This window comes from Perca flavescens, chromosome 19, assembly GCF_004354835.1.
Source record: "Perca flavescens isolate YP-PL-M2 chromosome 19, PFLA_1.0, whole genome shotgun sequence".
NCBI classification, from domain to species: Eukaryota; Metazoa; Chordata; class Actinopteri; order Perciformes; family Percidae; genus Perca; species Perca flavescens.
The window spans coordinates 8,049,173-8,066,327 of NC_041349.1; the positions used below are offsets into that span (position 1 = coordinate 8,049,173).

A 17,155-nucleotide genomic window follows, 5' to 3' on the forward strand; every position below is an offset into this window, starting at 1 on the left:
ACTAGGTTTAATGTTGTGACTTGTTAATTGGAAACACAATAGGTTTTGTGCAATAGCCATGAATCAGGGCTGGACAATGTTAAACTACCTCACACTCACCCAGTTCTTTCATTTTACTACCTCTACAAAAGTGTCAGAAATTCAACATTGTAAGAATACATTTGCTAATGCCCCTTTTAGTCCATGACACACCACATATCCCTTAATTACCAAAGAAAATACAAGACAACAACTTGCATGAAAATATTTTGTATTAAAAGCCAGGTTCACTACAAGCATAATTAACTGAAATCAGAAAAAATGAACAAAGATTTGTAGTACACCAGGTCATCTACACAGATCAGTTAAAAGACATTTTTCTTTCTCAATACAAAATGTAATTTAAGTGATTATCAAAGTACATTGTTGAGTAGGGCAGGGTATCAAATATTGTGAAATTATGTTGGTATGAACTGATATTGGAAAAGTAACTGCCTTATTTTATTGCTCTACAGTAATAGCCAATAATGCAATGAAAAAATATATTTGGTGGTTTCCATAATTAGTTTATCATAAAAGTGTTAAAGGGCTTGAGAATATGATAACACCTATATTTCTTTAAGTCCTATAAGTATAAGACAAACATTCAACATGCATCAGATGACCATTTAACAACAGCTCCTTTTTCATAGCTTTTTTTCCCCATGCACATCATGGATGTCATTAACCAGTTCTTCCATAGAACCAACTTGACATTGCACAGTACTTTGAAGATCTCCTGAGGCTTGCACCTGAGCTTTAACACTGGCGCATGTCTAGCATTTGCCTTTTTTTCCAATTGGAATGTGTAGTGACAGTCACGGGAGGGCCAGCATTTATGGTCTGTGAGAATTGCTGTTAAAGTCTGAATTAACAGTCTACATGTGCTCCATGGGTCCAGGACAATGTAGAAATTCTGGAGGCTGTTCTTTTCCTGAAACACAAGAGATAGGCTAAGTTGGGCTGGTTTCCATATGGGAAGTCTTCATGGTTCTCCCCACTTTAGAAAGAGAGAGCAAAATAATCACAAGAATTCCAATTTGATTGTGTCTGACTTCAAGTGCATATTTTTTTTTCATGTGCACAAGCCTGTCTGAAGAAAAAAATAAAAATAAATTTGCATCATATTGGCACCTTGCCATCTCAAAAATGAGTGTCAGCCCATGAAAACCTTATATCACTTGAAATGCAAAATGAAACAAGTTTTTTAAAATTAAGATACTAGAATACTAATAACATACAGTACCTTTATAAACTTCATTAGGTGGTCAGCAGCATCCTCTGGCTCATTTTTTCCCTTTGATGTTGAATGTTGAGGTAACAGGTAAAGAAGCAAAATGATGGCAGCCACCTCAGAGCCTGTACTACAGAAAGATCATTAACATAATTACTTTCACTTAAAAAGGACCACTGTTTTTTTCATGTTTAAGCAATTCATTACAAATAACATACATCGCAGTTTATTTACCATATCACATTTTGGGATTTCGGATTGATTCTTTTATAAATTGTTCCTACTTTAAAGGCAACCATTGGTTGCGACTGTTTACAGTATGGTATGACAATCACAATCCAGAGACATGAAACGTGTTGTGCAACCTGTCAAAGTCAATGAATGGTCTTAATCCAGGTAACATTTTCTCTTTTTTTTTTTTTTTTTTTTTAAGAGGATGACTACTCCTTTGGAGGATAAAGGAGGTAATGAGACCCCACTAAAAGATGGCCACAAACTTAAATGAAATGCGGCCATGGAGAAGGGACGTCACTCGAGGACAGCTTAGGGACTTAAGAGAGCAGCAGCTTAGGAACTGGGGAGTGTTGCAGCTCAGTAACTTGTGACTGCTGCAGGCAATGGGCGAAGCACGACTGGATTGCATCAAGGGGGCCACAAACCCCTAAGAAGACTGGCAGGATGATCAGACGGACAGGGCACCACTAGAGGACAATCAACTTACATTTACATAGCACCTTTCATGAAACCCTGGGACAATTTTTTTTGGGTTACGGTTGTGTTGATCATTTGATGTGAGGCTGGAAAGAGGGCGGAGTCCAGGATTACACCACGGTTGCAGACCTCAAGAGGATGGGCAGATGAGCCCATCAATCCAGGATGGGATTTCAAAGCTTCTTGAGTAGCAACTTGGGAGCTATGAACAAGAGCTCCATGAGAGTTAAAACCACTGTTCAGTTTGAGTAGGTTGGTTGACATCTAGGCATTTGATGTTATGCAGACTGTTTACCAGGCAGTGAGTGTGTGTGAGAGAGACAGAGTGAGTGAGTGTGAGAGACGGAGTGAGTGTGTGGGACAGAGTGAGTGTGTGGGACAGAGTGAGTGAGTGAGATGGAAAGTGAGTGTGTGCGACAGAGAGTGAGTGTGTGCGACAGCGTGAGGGAGTATGTGAGACAGAGTGAGTGTCTGAGATAGTGAGTGAGTGTGTGAGACCGAGTGAGTGTGTGTGTGAGTCAGAGCTAGTGTGTGAGTTAGAGTGAGTGTGTTTGTGTGACAGAGAGTGGTGAGTGAATGTGTGTGTGAGAGAGACAGAGTGAGTGTGTGTGAGACCGAGTGAGTGTGTGTGTGACAGAGTGAGTGTGTGTGACAGAGTGAGTGTGTGTGACAGAGTGAGTGTGGGAAAGACAGTGAGTGAGTGTGTGAGACACAGTGAATGAAACAGAATGAGTGAGTGTGTGAGCGAGTGTGTGTGAGACAAATAGTGGGTGAGGGAGTGTGTGAGTGAGACAGAGTTAGTGTGTGTGAAACAGTGAGTGAGTGTGTGAAAGAGTGAATGAGTGTGTATGTGAGACAGAGTGAATGAGTGAGTGAGACAGAGTGAGTGAGTCAGAGTGTGTGCAACAATGATTGAGTGAGTGAGTCAGAAAGTGAGTGGGTGTGTGAGTGCAACAGAGAGAGTGAGTGTGACAGAGTGAGTGAGGCAGGGTGAGTGAGTGTGTGAGACAGTGAGTGAGTGTGAGACAGAGTGAGTCTGTGTATGCGACAGAGTGAGTGGGTTAGACAGACAGATAGTGGGTGAGTGAGTGTGTGAGTTAGACAGAGTGAGTGAGGCAGAGTGTCTGCGACAAAGTGTGCGACAGAGATTGAGTGAGTCAGAAAGTGAGTGAGTGTGTGTGTGTGACAGAGAGTGAATGTGTGAGTCTGTGACAGAGTGAGTGTGACAGTGTGTGTGACAGAGAGAGAGAGTGAGTGTGTGAGATAGTGTGAGGGAGTAAGACAGAGACAGAGTGAGTGTGTGAGACAGAGTGAGGGAGTGTGTGTGAGACAGAGAGTGAGACAGTGTGTGGGACAGAGTGAGTGTGTGAGACAGTGAGTGAGCCAGAGAGTGGTGAGTGAGTGTGTGTGTGAGAGAGACAGAGTGAATGAGTGTGTGTGAGACAGAGTGAGTGTGTGTGGGAAAGACAGTGAGTGAGTTTGTGAGACAGAGTGAATGAAACAGAATGAGTGAGTGAGTGAGCGTGTGTGAGTGAGTGTGTGAGGGAGTGTGTGAGTGAGACAGAGTGAGTGTGTGTGAAACAGAGTGAATGAGTGTGTTAGAGAGTGCGTGAGTGTGTATGTGAGACAGAGAGTGAGTGTGTGCGACAGAGTGAGGGAGTATGTGAGACAGAGTGAGTGTGTGAGATAGTGAGTGAGTGTGTGAGACAGAGTGAGTGACTGTGTTTGAGTCTGAGACAGAGTGAGTGTGTGAGACAGAGTGAGGGAGTGTGTGAGACAGAATGTGGTGAGTGAGTGTGTGTGTGTGTGTGTGTGTGAGAGAGAGACAGAGTGAGTGTGTGTGGGAAAGACAGTGAGTGAGTGTGTGAGGGAGTGTGTGTGAAACAGAGTGAGTGAGTGTGTGAGAGAGTGAATGAGTGAGTGAGACAGAGTGAGTGAGTCAGTGTGTGCAACAATGATTGAGTGAGAGAGTGAGTGTGAGACAGTGAGTGAGACAGAGTGTGTGGGACCGAGAAGTGAGTGTGTGAGACAGTGAGTGAGACAGACAGAGTGGGTGCGACAGAGAATGAGTGAGTGAGTCAAAAAGTGAGTGGGTGAGTGAGTGCGACAGAGAGAGTGAGTGTGACAGAGAGTGAGGCAGGGTGAGTGGAGTGAGTGAGTGTGTGAGACAGTGAGTGAGTGTGTGAGACAGAGTGAGTGATTGAGTGTGTGAGATAGTGAGTCGATGTATGCGACAGAGAGTGAGTGTGTGAGACAGAGTGAGGGAGTGTGTGTGAAACGAGAGTGAGACAGTGTGTGGGACAAAGTGAGCGTTTGAGACAGTGAGTGAGCCAGAGAGTGGTGAGTGAGAGAGACAGAGTGAGTGTGTGTGGGAAAGACAGTGCGTGAGTTTGTGAGACAGAGTGAATGAAACAGAATGAGTGAGTGAGTGAGTGAGGAGTGAGTGAGTGTGTGAGACAAATAGTGGGTGAGTGAGACAGAGTGAGTATGTGTGAAACAGAGTGAGTGTGTGCGACAGAGTGAGGGAGTGTGACAGAGTGAGTGTGGGAAAGACAGTGAGTGAGTGTGTGAGACACAGTGAATGAAACAGAATGAGTGAGTGTGTGAGCGAGTGTGTGTGAGACAAATAGTCGGTGAGGGAGTGTGTGAGTGAGACAGAGTGAGTGTGTGTGAAACAGTGAGTGAGTGTGTGAAAGAGTGAATGAGTGTGTATGTGAGACAGAGAGTGAATGAGTGAGTGAGACAGAGTGAGTGAGTCAGAGTGTGTGCAACAATGATTGAGTGAGAGAGTGAGTGTGTGAGACAGTGAGTGAGTGAGACAGAGTGGGTGCGACAGAGAATGAGTGAGTGAGTCAGAAAGTGAGTGGGTGTGTGAGTGCAACAGAGAGAGTGAGTGTGACAGAGTGAGTGAGGCAGGGTGAGTGAGTGTGTGAGACAGAGTGAGTGAGTGTGAGACAGAGTGAGTCTGACAGTGTATGCGACAGAGTGAGTGGGGTGAGACAGACAGATGAGTGAGTCAGAGTGAGTGAGTGTGAGTTAGGCAGTGTGTGAGGCAGTGTCTGTGAGTCTGGGAGACAGAGTGGAGTGTGACAGAGAGTGAGCGTGTGAGAGAGTGAAATGTGTGTGAGTTAGAGTGAGGAGTGAGACAGAGTGAGTGAGGTGACAGAGAGGAGTGAGAGAGTGAGAGAGACAGAGAGTGAGACAGAGACAGAGTGAGTGTGAGACAGTGTGAGAGGAGTGGGACAGACAGAGTGTGAGACAGACAGAGTGAGAGAGTGAGTGTGTGAGACAGTGAGTGAGACAGTGTGCGGGACAGAGTGAGTGTGTGAGACAGTGAGTGAGACAGTGTGAGTGAGTGAGACAGAGTGTGTGTGTGAGACAGGTGGATGAGACAGAGTGTGTGAAACAGACAGAGTGAGGAGAAGAGACAGAGAGTGAGTGTGTGAGTGGAGTGTGAGACAGAAAGTGAGTGTGTGCGACAGAGTGAGGGAGTGTGTGAGACAGAGTGAGTGTGTGAGACAGAGGAGGAGTGTGTGAGACAGAGTGAGTGAGTGAATGAGTCTGAGACTGAGTGTGAGTGTGAGACAGAGAGGGGAGTGAGTGAGACAGACAGTGAGTGTGTGTGAAAAGACAGAGGAGAGTGTGTGAGAGTGAGAGTGAGTGTGAGAGAGAAAGTGAGACAGAGTGAGTGAATGACAGAGAGAGAGAGTGTGAGTGTGAGAGAGAGTGAGTGTGTGCGACAGAGTGAAGGAGTATGTGAGACAGAGTGAGTGACTGTGTTTGATACTGAGACAGAGAGTGAGTGTGTGAGACAGAGTGATTGAGTGAGTGTGTGAGACAGAGTGAGTGAGTGCGACAGAGAGAGAGAGGCAGGGTGAGTGAGTGTGTGAGACAGAGTGAGTGAGTGTGAGTGATTGAGTGTGTGAGACAGAGTGAGTGTGAGTGAGGCAGAGTGAGTGAGTGAGAGAGTGAGTGAGACTGAGTGAGTGAGACAGAGAGAGGAGTGAGAGAGAGTGTGAGACAGAGTGAGTGAGACAGAGAGTGAGTGAGTGTGACAGACAGTGTGGGTGTGACAGAGTGAGTGAGTGAGACAGACAGAGTGAGTGTGTGAGAGTGAGTGAGTGTGTGACAGAGAGACAGAGAGTGAGTGGGAGTGTGTGAGATAGACAGAGTGAGTGGAGAGTGTGTGAGACAGACTGAATGAGTGTTTGAGACAGAGTGAGTGAGTGAGACTGAGTGAGTGAGTGTTTGTGAGAGACAGAGTGAGTGAGTGTGAGACAGAGTGAGTTAGAGTGAGTGTGTGACAGAGTGAGTGTGTGCGACAGAGTGAGGGAGTATGTGAGACATAGTGAATGAGTGTGTGACAGAGTGAGTGAGAGTGAGACAGAGAGTGAGTGAATGAGTGTGTGCGACAGAGTGAGTGTGTCAGACAGAGTGAGTGATTGTGTGAGACAGAGTGAATGAGACAGAGTGAGAGTATGCGACAGAGTGAGTGGGTGAGTCAGACAGATAGTGGTTGAGTGAGTGAGACAGAGTGAGTGTGACAGAGTGAGTGTTTGTGAGAGCCAGAGTGAGTGAGTGTGTGAGAGTGAGTGTTTGCGAGAGAGAGTGAGACAGAAAATGAGTGTGTGCGACAGAGTGAGGGAGTATGTGAGACAGAGTGAGTGAGTGTGTGAGATAGAGAGTGAGTGTGTGAGACAGAGTGAGTGAATGAGTGAGACAGAGTGAGTGAGTGTGTGAGACAGAGTGAGTGAGTTAGAGTGAGTGTGCAACAGAGAGTGAGTTAGACAGAAAGTGAGTGTGTGCGACAGACTGAGGGAGTATGTGAGACAGAGTGAGTGAGTTCGTGAGATAGTGACTGTTTGAGACTGAAACAGAGAGTGAATGTGTGTGAGACGGAGTGAGTGAAAACAGTGTGGGACAGAGTGAGTGTGTGAGACAGTGAGTGAGTCAGAGAGTGGTGAGTGAGTGTGTGTGAGAGAGGCAGAGTGAGTGAGTGTGTGAGACAGAGTGAGTTAGTGTGTGAGACAGAGTGAGTGTGTGAGTGAGTTAGAGTGAGTGTGCGACAGAGAGTGAGTGAGACAGAAAGTGAGTGTGTGCGACAGAGTGAGTGAGTGTGTGAGATAGAGAGTGAGTGAGTGTGAGACAGAGAGTGAGTGAATGAGTGTGTGCGACAGAGTGAGTGTCAGACAGAGTGAGTGAATGAGTGAGACAGAGAGAGTGAGTGTGTGAGACAGGAGTGAGTGAGTGTGAGAGACAGAGTGAGTGAGTGTGAGACAGAGTGAGTGAGTTAGAGTGAGTGTGCAACAGAGAGTGAGTGAGTGAGACAGAAAGTGAGTGTGTGCGATAGAGAGTGAGTGAGTGTGAGACAGTGAGTGAGTGTGTGAGAGAGTGACTGTGTTTGAGACTGAGACAGAGAGTGAGTGTGTGAGAGAGTGAGGTGAGGAGAGACAGAGTGAGTGAGTGAGACTGAGACAGAGTGAAAGTGAGAGGGAGTGAGGAGTGTGTGAGTGAGAGAGAGTAAGTGAGAGAGTGTGTGAGACAGAGAGTGAGTGAGACAGTGAAAGTGAGTGAGTGAGACAGAGAGTGAGTAGTGTGAGTGAGACAGAGTGAGAGAGACAGAGTGAGGAGTGTGTGAGATAGAGAGTAAGTGTGTGAGACACAGTGAGTGAGTGTGTGAGAGACAGTGAGTGAGTGTGTGAGACAGAGTGAGTGAGTGAGAGTGAGTGTGTGACAGAGAGTGAGTGTGTGCAACAGAGAGACTGAGTGTGTGAGACAGAGTGAGTGTGAGTGAGTGAGAGAGTGAGGAGGAGTGTGTGAGATTGAGTGAGTGAGAGTGAGTGAAACAGTGAGTGTTTGGGTGAGAATGACAGAGGAGTGTGTGAGGGAGAGTGAGTGAGACAGAGAGCGAGTGTGAGAGAGAGAGAGATTGAGTGAGACAGAGTGAGTGTGTGAGTGAGACAGAGTGAGAGAGTGAGTGTGAGAGAGTGAGTGAGACAGAGTGAGTGTGAGACAGAGTGAGTGAGTGTGAGAGAGTGAGTGTGTGAGACAGAGTGAGTGAGACAGAGTAAGTGAGGCAGAGAAGAGTGTGAGACAGAGAGGAGAGTGAGACAGAGATTGAGTGAGAGTGAGACAAGTGAGTGTGTGAGACAGAGGCAGTGAGTGAGTGAGAGACAGAGAGTGAGTGAGACAGAGAGAGGAGTGAGAGTGAGTGAGTGAGACAGTGAGTGTGACAAAGAGTGTGTGTGTGAGAGAGACAGAGAGTGAGACAGAGAGAGAGTGAGTGCTGACAGTGAGTGTGAGAGAGAGTGAGTGTGTGAGACAGAGAGGTGTGTGAGACAGAGTGAGTGAGTGAGTGTGAGAGACAGAGTGTGAGAGACAGAGTGTGAGAGACAGAGTGAGTGAGTGTGAGAGACAGAGTGAGTGTGTGAGACAGAGTGAGTGTGTGAGTGAGTTAAGAATGAATGTGTGACAGAGAGAGAGTGTGTGCGACAGAGTGAGTGAGACAGAGAGTGAGTGAGTGTTTGTGAGAGAGAGAGAGTGAGTGAGACAGAAAGTGAGTGAGTGTGTGTGTGAGTTAGAGTGAGTGAGTGTGACAGAGTGTGACAGAAAGTGAGTGTGTGTGACAGAGTGAGGGAGTATGTGACAGAGTGAGTGAGTGAGAGACAGAGTGAGTGAGACAGAGTGAGTGAGTGAGAGAGAGAGAATGAGTGTGTGAGACAGAGAGTGAGTGTGTGAGTGAGTTAGAGTGAGTGTGTGACAAAGAGTGAGTGTGTGAGATAGAGAGTGAGTGAGTGTGAGACAGTGAGTGAGTGTCTGAGACAGTGTGACTGTTTGAGACAGAGACAGAGAGTGAGTGTGTGAAACAGAGTGACTGCTTGAGACCGAGACAGAGAGTGAGTGTGTGAGACAGAGAGTGTGTGAGTGTGTGCGACAGAGTGAGTGAGTGTGCGCGACAGAGTGAGTGTGCGACAGAGTGAGTGAGACAGTGAGTGAGTGAATGAGTGAGTGAGACAGTGAGTGAGTGAATGAGTGAGTGAGACAGAGAGTGAGTGAGTGAGTGAGACAGAGTGTGTGCGACAGAGATTGAGTGAGTGTGTGCAACAGAGAGTGAATGTGCGACAGAGTGAGAGTGAGTGAGTGTTTGAGACGTGAGGTAGTGTGTGCAACAGAGTGAGTGTGTGAGACAGAGTGAGGCAGAGAGTGTGTGCAACAGAGATTGAGTGAGTGAGACAGAGTGAGTGAGTGTGTGAGACAGGAAGTGAGTGTGCGACAGAGTGAGTGAGACAGTGAGTGAATGAATGAGTGAGTGAGACAGTGAGTGAGACAGAGAGTATGTGCAACAGAGATTGAGTAAGTGTGCAACAGAGAGTGAATGTGTGAGACAGAGAGTGAGTGTGTGAGACAGAGTGAGTGAGTGTGTGAGACAGAGTGTGAGTGTGTGAGACAGAGTGAGGCAGAGAGTGTGTGCAACAGAGATTGAGTGAGTGAGACAGAGTGAGTGAGAGAGTGAGTGAGTGAGACAGAGAGTGAGTGAGTGAGTGTGTGAGACAGTAAGTGAGCGTGCAACAGAGTGAGTGAGACAGTGAGTGAGTGAATGAGTGAGTGAGAGAGTGAGTGAGACAGTGAGTGAGTGAGATAGAGAGTGTGTGCGACAGAGATTGAGTGAGTGTGTGCAACAGAGAGTGAATGTGCGACAGAGTGAGTGAGTGTTTAAGACAGAGTGGGTGAGGTAGTGTGTGAGTGAGACAGTGTGTGAGAGTGTGAAAGACAGAGTGAGTGTTTGTGAGACAGAGTGAGTGTGTGAGACAGAGTGAATGAAACAGTGTGCGAGTGTGTTAGTGAGCGTGTGAGACTGAGTGAGTGAGTGTGCGCGACAGAGTGAGTAAATCAGAGAGTGTGTGCGACAGAGATTGACTGAGTGAGACAGAGTGAGTGAGAGAGTGAGTGAGTGTGTGTGTGAGACAGAGTGATTGAGTGTGTGGGACAGTGTGTGAGCCAGAGAGTGAGTGAGTGTGTGTGAGACAGAGTGAGTGAATGTGTGAGACAGATTGAGTGTGTGAGAAAGAGTGAGTGTGTGAGACAGAGTGAATGAAACAGTGAGTGAGTGTGTGTGAGTGAGACAGAGTGACTGTGTGTGCGACAGAGTGAGACAGAGTGAGTGAGACAATGAGTGAGTGTGTGAGATAGAGTGAGTGAGCGTGCGCAACAGAGAGTGAGTGAGATCGAGTGTGTGCGACAGAGATTGAGTGAGACAGAGGTTAGTGAGTGAGTGTGTGCGACAGAGTGAGTGAGACAGAGTGTGTGGGACAGAGTGAGTGTGTGAGACAGAGTGAGTGAGTGTGTGAGTGAGCGACTGTGTGTGAGACAGAGTGAGTGAGTGTGAGACAGAGTGAATTAAGCAGTGAGTGAGTGAGTGTGTGTGTGTGAGACAGAGTGAGGGAGTGTGTGCGACAGATAAAGGTACTTTGTCACATAAACATACATGTAGCGAAATTCATTCTCTGCATTAAACCCATTCCTCAAGGGAGCAGTGGGCAGCTAATCACAGCGCCCGGGGACCAACTCCATATCTGAGCCAGTGCCTTGATCAAGGGCACTGACTGGAGAAACTATAACATGTTTTTGTTGGTGGGGGAAACCTGAGCACCCGGAGGAAACCCACGCAAACATGGAGAGAACATGCAAACTCCACACAGAAAGGCCTGGAACGACCTGGATTCGAACCCAGAACCTTCTTGCTGTGAGGCCAAAGTGCTAACCATTGGGCATGCTGCCTACAAGAATGAGTGAGTGACAGAGTGAGTGAGTGTGTGAGACAGAGAGTGAGTGTGAGACAGAGAGTGAGTCAGAGTCAGTGTGCATGAGATAGCCTTAGTGTGCAAGGTGGTGGCAAAATAAAAGATATACAGTCACATATGTCAACTACAGGCAATAAAAACAGCTTATTTTGAGAGATGGAGCAAAACAACTCTGGACTTCTAGTCCACCTCAGCATCGACAGCTAATATTTGCATAACTGTGTGCTTACCAGAACATTCAATGCTTAACAAAGCAACATGATCATTTAACAATACTATTTGAGGTAGTAAAACCAAAATCAAAAGTTTACTTCTTTGCATCCCACGAACAACTGACCTTACAAGTTCTTAAAAGACACTTAAAAACAAGGAACAGTAACTCCATGACGAATATGTAGCCAAGATAACGGATGGCACTTTTGAGTAATGTAAAAAACAGCTATTAGGACTGCCTAGTAGGGATGGCTATTTTTCCAAGGTGTAAATCTCTTAGTGAAGATACTTTTTCCCAGTGGCGGAGAAAGTTCATCTCTGACTGACCCAGTTGGTGGTCACTGAGTCTGTATTTAGTCAGGATTCGTCTCTTCTTCGGATCTCTGACAGTGTGAAATTTTTTTTAAATATTCCATATTTTAAAGCATCAATCTGATGCATTTTGAGATGCATTTTTTGCCAACCAACAGCGTAATATTTCAATATGCACTCAAAACAGTTAAAGTTCTTCTGACATTACACAATAATAAGTCAAAATGTTTTTAAAATAAAAAGTTTTGGATCAATTTGTACTTCTTCCAACCATATGTTAAATTAAGAGTGTGGATTTACATATTGCAATAACATAGTCCTACAATTAATCATTGTGAAAACTAAACTTTACTACTTTGGCCAGGTCCATCAAAAAAAGCTGTTGTCTTTTCATAAAGCTAGACGTCTAAACTATGGGTCAAGGCCGTAATGTTTTAATACCTGCCATGCTGATCCCAAACAGACAGCTTTGTCAAGGCAATTTGGGCTTCAGATAGCTACAGTGAATGTGCACACACGTATTCTTTGTATCACGGTCGGTCAGTAAAGGAACAGTTGTAGTGGTAGCGGTCGTTGCCGGTAACGTACTTGTATGACAGAGTGCACGGACCAAAGCTGTGTGACTTTCTTACCGCTGCTGCCGACTTTTTATTTATTTTTTAATTTATTCTAAAATGTTCATATGCCAGAATTTCGGCACGAGGCCAGATTACTTTCAACCCTGTGTTAGAGCTGCGTTCCTCTTATATGATTGGTATGTGAAATCAATTGACTCGAAAATATTTTTTTTTTTTCGTCACCACCGCACGCCGGAGATCCGGCACAATGCCGGAATACTTTAAGCCCTGGCAATATTAATCATCTCCTTGGGGACAGGGCGTTGAGAATCCTCCTCTGTAACCACCAAGTGTTAACCTCCTACGTTCATTCCTTTCACTGCCTCACTCTCTTCATTTGGCTAATGACACAACAAAGTAATAGATTGCAAATCAGCATTAATTCCTCAACACATGAAAATTCAAGATGCATAGCAAACTTGGGTATGAAAATGTCTGATGCAAACTAATGTAAACCTATGTAAAGGAAGAAATTCAAATACATTATAATTTCAAATTAATTGAGCAAGGAATCCCGTCACTGCAACTTTGAACAATTCACTTGCTCTCCATTTAAGCAGATATCTTTCCACATCTGGATTCTTATTACAAGACATATTTTCTAAATATCCTATAACTTCAGGATCACGACTTCGTTTGGATCAAAAGATTGAGATTAGCAAGTGATATGAATTCCAGAGTGGCATTGATTTATCACATACCTTACAAATCTTGAAGAATTAGGAGGAATCCTCTTTCTGGAAATGGGCCAGGCCAAGGAGAACAACTGCTCTCTTCTGTTGATTTGAGTTCTGGGCAACAGAAGAGGGATACAGACCCGAAAATTGTATTTATTAAACAAAAACAGACTCAAACAAAGCTGCCAAGTCCTTTCTACTCTCTCCCCTTCTCATGAAGCTCTTTTAACTCGGCCTCCCCTAATCTGACCCTACCACCTGCACAAGTGATTATAGTGTGAGCTAACCTGAGCAAGCAACATTAACACTTTGATTCTGAAGACATAATTACAATTAGATCAGTTACTGTTGGCATTACTATATTTGTCAGCAATTACTATATTTATACATATATGTGCACCCAAAACAACAGGCACCCCAAATATAAAAACCTAATTCATTGCAGAACTATCTTACCTGTTGTTCTACACCTTAGAAGTGCACTTAGGCAGGAGCTAACAGGCACACAACTTAACTGCAAACACTATCCATGATTAAGCTGGTGAGCAGCAGATCTAGCCCCTACATTACAAGAAGAACCATAGCAAAATACTATTAACCCATAAACCAAACAGGCCTATGTCAAATGATAAAGTAGCAAATAAACTAAAACATTACACTAAAATTAAGGATTATTTTGATACAAAAAATTGTTAATTTTACGAACATAGGCTAGTGACAAGGGAGAAAGGCAGCCTTTTCAAAGTGAAAAAAACTTGATTTGAGAAGGACATGTCACAGCGGCCATGATAAAGTAAAATCATAATTTAGAACACATTCTGGAAGGATAAGAAGGGACACCTCAGAATGAATCTGGGTTAGTTCTCCTGCCAGTTCTCAAAGTTCAAGACCTGCTGTGCGATCGACCACATGGAAGCAGCTAATCTTTGGACTTAAATATTCAACTCAAGAGAGAGTAACGAACATGCCACCATCGCAGAGAGAGGATCTCCTATCACTTACGGCCGACACAGGTGTGTCTGGCAAAAGGAGGATTAACCATCCCCATCCGACCTAACGATTACAATTGGATCTCAAGGAGCATTCTTTCGTTCACCCTGTCAACAGTGACAGTAATGGATAAGAGACTTTGCGGACTTTTGGAATCAAGTCTGGAGTTTCATCAGGAATCCAGCAGTGCGGCAGGCTAGGAAGTACTGACGAGCACATCCCTTCCCTCTCGCTCACAACTAAGATTTGACATTCCACCTCCCTGCTACGAGCCTTTACATCTGGGGTTTGGTTTTAAAATTATTTTAATTATAAATGATAGGTTGAAGTAATTATTTTATGATATATTCAAACAATACTGAGAATCAGATGCAATGTGCTAATACTGTTCTAAATCTTGCAATAAAAAGCTACCATTGAAGTTAAAGAGCATTTTGTGGACATTGGATTCATGACCTCACCAGACAATGAACTTTAAGGAGTGCGTGTATAACATCAAGATCTGGTTCCAATAGTTTGCTCCAGCCCTAGAAAACAAACGGACCTCTGGGACTCACTGTACGAGCCACTAAAGCCAATCCTAGTAATTACCAAGTGCACAGATCATTGAGAGGAGAGCTGCCGTTAAGGTGCGTGACTGGTACGGTACCTGACTCTGGGGCCATTCGGTCGGGTGCAGTGCTAGTGTAGCTAGGGTAGATTAGACAGTTAGAAGCTAGGAGAGTCTCCTCGCCACCAGCTTAAATAGTCCCTTAACCTAGTAGGGTAATACCCATAGGTAAGAGAGGCTCGGACCCTTTAAACGGGGAGCTGATCCAGTACCTCCTTAAGGGGGTAAATCGGGGATCTAACAGTCTCACAATAACATTGGGTATATAAGAATATCACCACATGTACTATGTATGATCATGCACGCTCGGACAAGGCTTGTTTCAAGATGAAATGATATTGCGCGGCAGCAATGTTGTACAGAGATAGAAGTGGCACAAAAAAATGAGAGAGAGAAAGAAAGAGAGAAAGCTATTTAAATATGATTCATCTGTTTTACTTTAGTGTTTGTAGACTTAATCTATTAGGTTGCAATCTAGAGCAAAGCAGCAAAGAATTTCACCATTTATACGGTGTATGATTGTGTATGAGAGGACAAACTAGATTTAAGATGAAACATTATGGCACGGCACCCATGTTGTAGACAGAGACGTGGCACACGGACCATGATAGACAGATTGATTGGTAAAAAGAGGGTAAGTAGGCGCAGCAGCCAACGAAAAACAACTCTCTAAAGTAAAATGAAAATGGCACTTACCATTCATAGAGCTTTCTGAAAATGAATAGTTATTGCACAGCTTACTGATCCAAGCCTATAACGGCCATGATAGAGATATAATTTATCAGTAATTCACCTGCCGTACATCAGTCATACTGATGTCGAGATTCTACATCAACTATGTTTTTTACAACATGTACAGTTTATATTGATATATTGATTACTCAATGGTGATATAGTATTAATATTTTTTGGGAAATCAAAACTACTCATTGAAAATCTATGATCATATTGTTCATTGTTTCACTAATTATTTTGTATACCCAATTCATCTTACTACATTTAGGTTGCATTATAAAGGAAGACACAAAAATGTCACTATATCTTGCACTATGAATGAATGTGTATGTGAAAAAACTATTGACTTGAAAAGGGCATGGCACAGAAGCACAGTTGTACAGAAAGCTAAAAGTAACCAGCAGCCCAAATAACAGTGATATAGATAGGTACTAGCATGGCTGACACCAGACCCTTCTCAGTTGTAACAGAGTGTCTGGGATAGGTTCCCAGTTCATTTCCAAAGGGGCGTCACCGACGCTGCGCTTTGGTAGCCGTCATATTGAATGTAAACAAAAAGATGCTCGCCGTTGCAGCGCTATCATCATCGAGTAAGCCCGCCTCAACGGTTGTGATCGGTGTAAACCCCGCCACAGCGGTTGTGATTGGTGCTTCGATTTTGGGGACATTGGAAATGGGTTTGAATGAGCTCTTCGCCAGACTGACTTACAGAGCAAATCTCAAATTTGCAATGAGTTCATCATGGTTTACACAAGCTAGGTAAGCACGGCAGAGAACAAGAAACACAAAGTAGAATTAAGAAAATGAAGTCGCATCTTACCTTTGTAGATCCTCCAACTCCGCTGTCTGTTACAAATGCAATCAATTTAAGTAACGACACAATGGAACTAACGAATAGCCAATCAGCGATATAGGCAGTACTGACAGCGTTGTCAAGCGTTGTAAAGAGGTACAAAATGCACAAATGGTACGGCTCCAGACTGGCTTATATCTTACTTTGTTTTTTATCTTACTCCGCTCTTAAAACCCCGAAAACCAGTATGTTTGCTTATAGATTCTTATTCGCTTAATGAATAATCAGGCAAAACCTCTTAATAACTTAAGAAAAAAGAAATGCCCCTGCCATACATATACCATTGTAAATGGTTCAGTTTAATCCAACTATGATTAATTTGTTTTACTTTTGTGTTTGTAAACTTAATTTATCTATTTTTAGGTTACAATCTATAGCAAAAAAGCTGGTAAGAATTTCACCATTTGTACTGTATATGATTGTGTATGCCAGGAAAAAGTAGATTGAAGATGAAACATGGCACGGCGGCCATGTTGTAGATAAAGAGAAGTGGCACACGGGCCATGATAGAGAGATAGATTGATCGAAAACAAAGTGAAAGGAAGGCGCGGCAGCCAACGAAAAACAACTTTGTCTAAAATGAAATGAAAATGGCACTTACCATTCGTAGATCTTTCTGAAAAGGAAAAATTACACAGCTACTGATCCAAGCCTATTACATAGATATTCGGGGCTCGGCGGCCATGATAGAGAGATATAATTTATTAATTCCCCTGCCATACATCAGTGTCATACTGAGGTCAGCTATTCTACATAGACTATTGTGTACAGTTTATATTGACACCTTTGAACTCAATGGTTATATATTATTTATATTTTTTGAGAAATCATAACTCACTGAAAATAAATTTTATTAATTCTTTCACTAATTATCTTGTAAACCCAATTCATAATACTACATTTAGGTTGCAATATAGAGGAAGCCACAACAATGTCACTGTATCTTTTACTATGAATGAATGTGTATGTGAAAAACTGTATTGGCTTTAAAAGGGCATGGCACAGCAGCAGAGTTGTACTGACAGCTAAAAGTAACCAGCAGCCATAATAACAGTGAAACAGGTAGGCACGGCGGCAAACAGAAACAACAGTATAAAAAAATGAAGTCGCATCTTACCTTTGTAGATCCTCCGACTCCGCTGTCTGTTACAAATGCAATCGATTTAAGTAATGACGCAATGGGACTAACGAATAGCAAATCAGCGATATAGGCAGTACTAACCGCGTTGTCAAGCGCTGTAAAGAGGTACAAAATGCACAAATGGTACGGCTCCAGACTGGCTTATATCTTACTTTGTTTTTTATCTTACTCCGCTCTTAAAACCCCGTCAAAACCAGTATGTTTGCATGGCTACGCATCGTCGTTCACTTAGACTTTAGATTC

At 43.9% G+C, this 17,155-nt stretch overlaps 1 long non-coding RNA gene across 2 annotated transcripts; it reads right to left on the reverse strand.

Moving 5' to 3' along the window:
- Window positions 1–233: 233 nt before the first annotated feature.
- Window positions 234–12,816, reverse strand: LOC114573925 (uncharacterized). Of its 2 annotated transcripts, XR_003694991.1 has the most exons (3): window positions 12,608–12,816; window positions 1,265–1,382; window positions 234–952 (listed from the first exon to the last, which is right to left on the reverse strand). It is a non-coding gene; the product is annotated as an uncharacterized LOC114573925 (long non-coding RNA). The 2 variants fall into 2 exon arrangements; XR_003694990.1 differs by lacking the exon at window positions 12,608–12,816 and having other exon boundaries at window positions 1,265–1,602.
- Window positions 12,817–17,155: the final 4,339 nt, after the last annotated feature.